Source organism: Octopus bimaculoides, chromosome 5, assembly GCF_046866305.1.
Source record: "Octopus bimaculoides isolate indiv1 chromosome 5, ASM4686630v1, whole genome shotgun sequence".
In the NCBI taxonomy this organism is placed as follows: Eukaryota; Metazoa; Mollusca; class Cephalopoda; order Octopoda; family Octopodidae; genus Octopus; species Octopus bimaculoides.
In genome coordinates, this window is record NC_142932.1 from 84136051 (window position 1) to 84142014 (window position 5964).

The following is a 5964-nucleotide window of genomic DNA, read 5'->3' on the forward strand; positions in this document are numbered from 1 at the left end:
CATGGGTGCGGGAGATGTTTAAATGAGTTCAAATTCCTCCGAGCTTTTCATTTTTTCGACATCGATGAAATAGGTCCAAGTTGAACATTGGGATCGACTATCTTCCTCCCTCAAACTTTCATGACTTGTGCTTATAGTAGAAAGGACTATTTTGCCATTTATGGAAGCTAGCTAGCAGAATCGTTCGAGTGTCTGGAAAATGTGTTCCGTTATTTTTTCTTGCTCTTTACATTCTGCGTTCAAACTCCACCAAAGTTAACTTTGTCTTTCATTCCTCCGAAGTCAAGAATATAAAGCAACCGTCAAGTACAGGAACGATGTCATCAATTTACCCTCTCTATTCCAAACTGTTGGCCTTGCATCAAAATTAGAAAGTATTATTCTGCCATTATATTATTGCTTGATTATAAAGCTTTCTCTGCGGCCGTAATTCTTTCTATTCTTCCTATATCTCTCAGTATTCATGCTATGCTTTACCAATTTCCTCGCGTTTAATAACTAGAAATAGATTATTTGCAGTCTTTTCACATGCTAGACATAATAGCTATATTCCTTCCACATACATTACACTCTTGATATAACGTTCATGATGATTATATTTAATACTACACCGGATCTTAAAGATTTAGATACATATACTCTGAGGAAAATAGAGTCGGAATGGTAACAGTCGGAATGCTATCGATCACAATACTGCTTAATCAGGTCCGACCTGGGGCTATACAACAACAAATAACATTTTGAGCTTATGGTTATCTCTCCTATGTCTTCAGCTCGCTTGTTTTCGCTAGAAATGTACAGTACGGACTGATTATGTAATTGTTGTGATCGTTTAGCCTAAGAAAAGTTTTGTCTGCGCAAACATTTGACCGAATTATACCAGTCATGATTGTCTCCTCTCAACTCTTGTGCACCGAGTTCAATTTGTGAGGTGGTCATCTTAAACTTTCTTAATTTCAGTGTCAATAATGTACTAACCATGGATGAAAGATTAACAGGACTGATTGAGCATCGAGAGGATGCCTTGTAATATCTGTTCCGGTTCTTTGCATTCTGATAACAGCTGCAATAACACTGGCACCAAGTTGTATTGGCCCTGTTATTTCTTTGGTTAACATGGAGGGGGAAAACCTTGCATGCATGGACAACCACTGTTCTTCCACATAATGTTTTATCCAGGGTGTCCATGTACGATACAGTGGCAGATAGAGGAATACATTATCAGGTTTACGACGGTAATATGTCTTTTGAGGTAGATTTTGCTGCTAAATAGTCAAGGGACCTCTTAAAGGCCCCATCCTTGGCTAATGAACTGAAACTGTGTAATGTAACCCTAAAAATGTCTATTTAACTCACAGAATCAAATTATCTCGTTGTGAGCGTTGGGTTTGACCAAATATTGATTTTCAGTTAACAAAGATCTTAATGCTTTCAAGATTTCTCTTCTAAATTCCTATAACAGATTGTATGTGATTGCATGATTAAACGTGTGCGTCCTTGTGAATATATACATTCATGCATACTTCTATGTGTGCGCGTGTGTGTAAGTGTTTGCGTGTATATATTCGTTATTGGTGTATGCAAATTCGTTTCCAAGAGAGGCTGAGGTGGTCATTTTTCATGTATTGATAAGCTTTTCAACAAGGATCAAACGCTTTCTGCCAAAAGCGTAAAGGTATATCAACTAATTTGAAGACAAACAGTTTACAACTGTTTATATTAACCGATTATTGCGCTTATTAACGATAATGGGCATTGAACTCTTGCAAGGATTAATAAGAGTAATACTACAGGTTATTACCCACTTTGTATATAAATACACATTCTTCAAAAGAATGGAGATTGTGAGTATAGAATGTATAAAATCGGTTAACTACACTAGATATCTAAGACAAAATCCTGGTGAAAGATGGTTTAATAAATAAGAAATACTTGGTTAATGTGAATGTTATATAATCATAAGATCTTGCAACATCGAACACATATATGTGTGTATGTATTTATTTATGTGTATATATATGTATTTCTCTGTACGAATATACATAAATGTGTCTCAATATATGAACGTACATATGATCGTATATGAATAGTGCATATGTATATCTATCTATTTACGCACGCACACACACACACACACACACACACACACACACACACACACACACACACACACACACACACACATATATATATATATTATTCTTCAACAAGAATATTAATGACAGTAACTTCGAATTTCGACCGCCTGAGCCATCGTCGGACTGTCTAGAGTAATCTATCAGATTAATGTGATGTAAAACTGTTTTGATTATAACTGAACATAAGAAGTAACATATATATATATATATATATATATATATATATATAGAGAGAGAGAGAGAGAGAGAGAGAGAGAGAGAGAAGGAGACAAGCAGACACATTCATAGGTACGTTTTATCTTTCCGCTGACTTGCTTCTACTCACTGGCTGATTGCAGATGCATTTTTGTGTAAACTGTATTCCAGTCACGTCTTCATCATTTTATAATTTATCAAAATAGCAATATTCGCACCATTCCGTTGAATAGCTTTCATTATTTTTTTCGTTCTTTCTTTTCTCGTTCTTTCTTTCTTTCGTTCCTTCTTTTCTTGTTCTTTCTTTCTTTCTTTCTTTTAATCATTCTTTCTTTCTTTTAATCATTCTTTCCTTCTCTCTTATGCTTTCATTCTCTCGCCTTTTTTCTCTTGTACACACCCTGGACATAATTTTTGTCTTACCCGTTTTTCTCACCATCTCTAACACTGTCTTCCGTTATGCACCGCAACATGTACACACGCACACACAATCACATACACACACACACACACACATACACACTCACACACACATACATACATACACACTCACACACACTAAAATACACGCGCACGTGCGTGCACACACTCACACGGTCACATATATATATAGACATATGCTTATGCATATATATATATATGTGTATATATATATATATATAAATATATATATATATATATATATATATATATATATATATATATATATATATATATATATACATATACATATGGATTTAAAGAAGCACATATATAGATGTGTGTATGCATGAATGAATGTACAATTGTAGGTGGATATATTAACACCCTCACACACAAATATGAATGTATGTATTGATGCATCCATGTATGCTTGTATATATACATATATAAATATGTTTATATACATAGATACATACATATATATATATACATATACATACACATATATAAACGCATATACACATACATATATATAATACACACTCACACACAAATACACACATATATACACATATATACGTGTATACGTACAGATGAACTGGTCAGAAAAGGTGATTTCTCAATAAATAATGATGATGACAAACTATCTTCCATTTTACAAATATTTCCATCGATTTGCCTCCTCTCCTAAATGAATATTAATGAAGCACCATTAATTTCGTAGGGGCGGGAAAGTAGTGTCAACTGCATGACGATGTTGTTCTTGTGGTTACTGTACTTGTAGTTGTTGTTCATTTTGTTTATTTTTTCTCTATTAACTTTAAAATACATCTATACATATATGTATATACGTATATAATTATATTTACACATACATACCTAAATACATTCACACGAGCACACACATACGTGCATATATATATATATATATATATATATATATATATATATATATATATATATACATATACGCACACACAGAGTTATGTTTACATACACACATCCATATATGTATGTGCGTGACACTATCTGTAAATGGCCATGTTTACAACCCATACATACATGCATATATATATATATATATATATATATATATATATATATATATATATATATATATATACATATACATATATATATACATATATATATATATATATATATATATATATATATATATATATATATATATATATATATATATATATATATATATATATATATATATACGTACATACATACATACATGCATGCATACATACAAACTATTGGGTATTTATATATTTATACAATTTAAATGCTATAGAATATGTATGTTTTTTTGTTTTTTTTTTTATTAGAATTAATTGCTGCAAAGTTGCAAACTAATCATATTTTCACGACAGCCAAGTTCTATATATGGTGTGAAGAGGGGAGAGTTAAGGAAGCTTATCGATCCAGATAATTGGGAAATGTCCCGAAATCGATTCTAGAATGTCGGTGAGGAGAGGTTAAGCAACTACGGCGACGATGATCATGACGATCGTGGTATTTATAATGATGGTAATATCGATAGTAGTGATGATAGTGGAGGTAGCGGTTGTGATGGTGACGGTGGTGGTGGCAATGGTGGTGGTGGTGGCGGCAGTGGTGGTGGTGGTGGTGTTGTGGTGGTGGTGATGGGGGTCGTTGCGGTGGTGGTGGCGGTGTGGGTAGATTGATAACGATAATGATAATGGTGATGATGACGGTCGTGTGATCGTGGTAAGAGTGTTAATGTTAATCAAAATGATGATTATGGTCCCTGTCATGGAAATAACGAAATCGTGGTAACGGTGATAATGATGATGATGATGATGATGATGATGATGATGATGATTATGAGGAGGAGGAGGAGGAGGAGGAGGAGGAGGAGGAGGAGGAGGGTAGTTGTGGGGGTGATGACGATAATGAAGCAAGTGACGGTTATAATGAAAGTGGCAAAGTGGCAATGATTAAGATGCCGTTGACGAAGATTATGTTGCGCTGTAATATGAATAAATATATATCATAGTATACACTTTTACACAATAATGTGCATACGTAGTTGTCCGCACTCAGAGTCACTTGCATATATCTACATACATACATGCATACATACATACATACATACATACATACATACTTACTTACATACATATATACATACATACATACATACATATACACATACAAACACAGTCACACACACACACACACACACACACACACTCACACGCACACACATATGCCTTAAGTTATTCTCGACAAATGACAGAGGAGTGCTCAATACACTGCAGAGAATATGAATTTTATTGCAACTGAGAATGAAAAGTTAGTCTCCTGATCCGCGTTTCACGCCATTGCGATCTTCAAGCGCGAACTGTTATAGCTCACTATTGATAGTGTACTTTTATATGTGTGCGCGTAAGTATGTATGCCTGCATGTGTATGTGTGTATGTTACGTGTGTTAGAAGGACAAATGCATATGATCACCACAGATACCTGTGCTCTCTATGTGCAAAACATAGTGGATTATGACAAGGTATCTGGCTCGGTATATCATAGATTCTCATATATTTATATCAATATTCATGCAAAATTAATTTCACAGTGAATGTCACAAACCTGATTCTTTAAATCATAGCCACATTCCATTCAACAGACTTCTGCACGATTTCCATCTCCTCTACACAATTTCAGTTGTAAAATTAGTAATAGAAATAACAAAAGAAGCATAGATTCACTCTGATTCTATGATATAGACATTTAACCAATGTGGCATGCACTCGGATCTTACCTTTAACCTTGTGATTGAGAAGCAACATTGTTAATCACTCGGTTATGGCGCGCAGATTAATGTGTTTAAACTTCATCTTTCAAGTACTGCAGATTAACGTGTTTAAATCAGATCTTCCAAGTACTATCTGATTTTCTTTCTTTTTTTAAGAAATAGAAATAACAATTATAGTTATTTCTATTTTAGCGATCAGTCATATAAAATAAAGCAGAGACTATAGAAAATCATGACTCAATAATCAGCATCAGACTGTGTCACTTCTTTAGTAAAACTCAAATATTTATATGATGTTCGATGGCTTCTTATGTAGGCGCTGAGCCTTTTAGGGTCCCCTCTATAAGTGCGGGTAGAAAGTAGGAAGATATCCCCGGGCCAGAAACCTAGGCTAAACACTTGCACTAGAATGGACC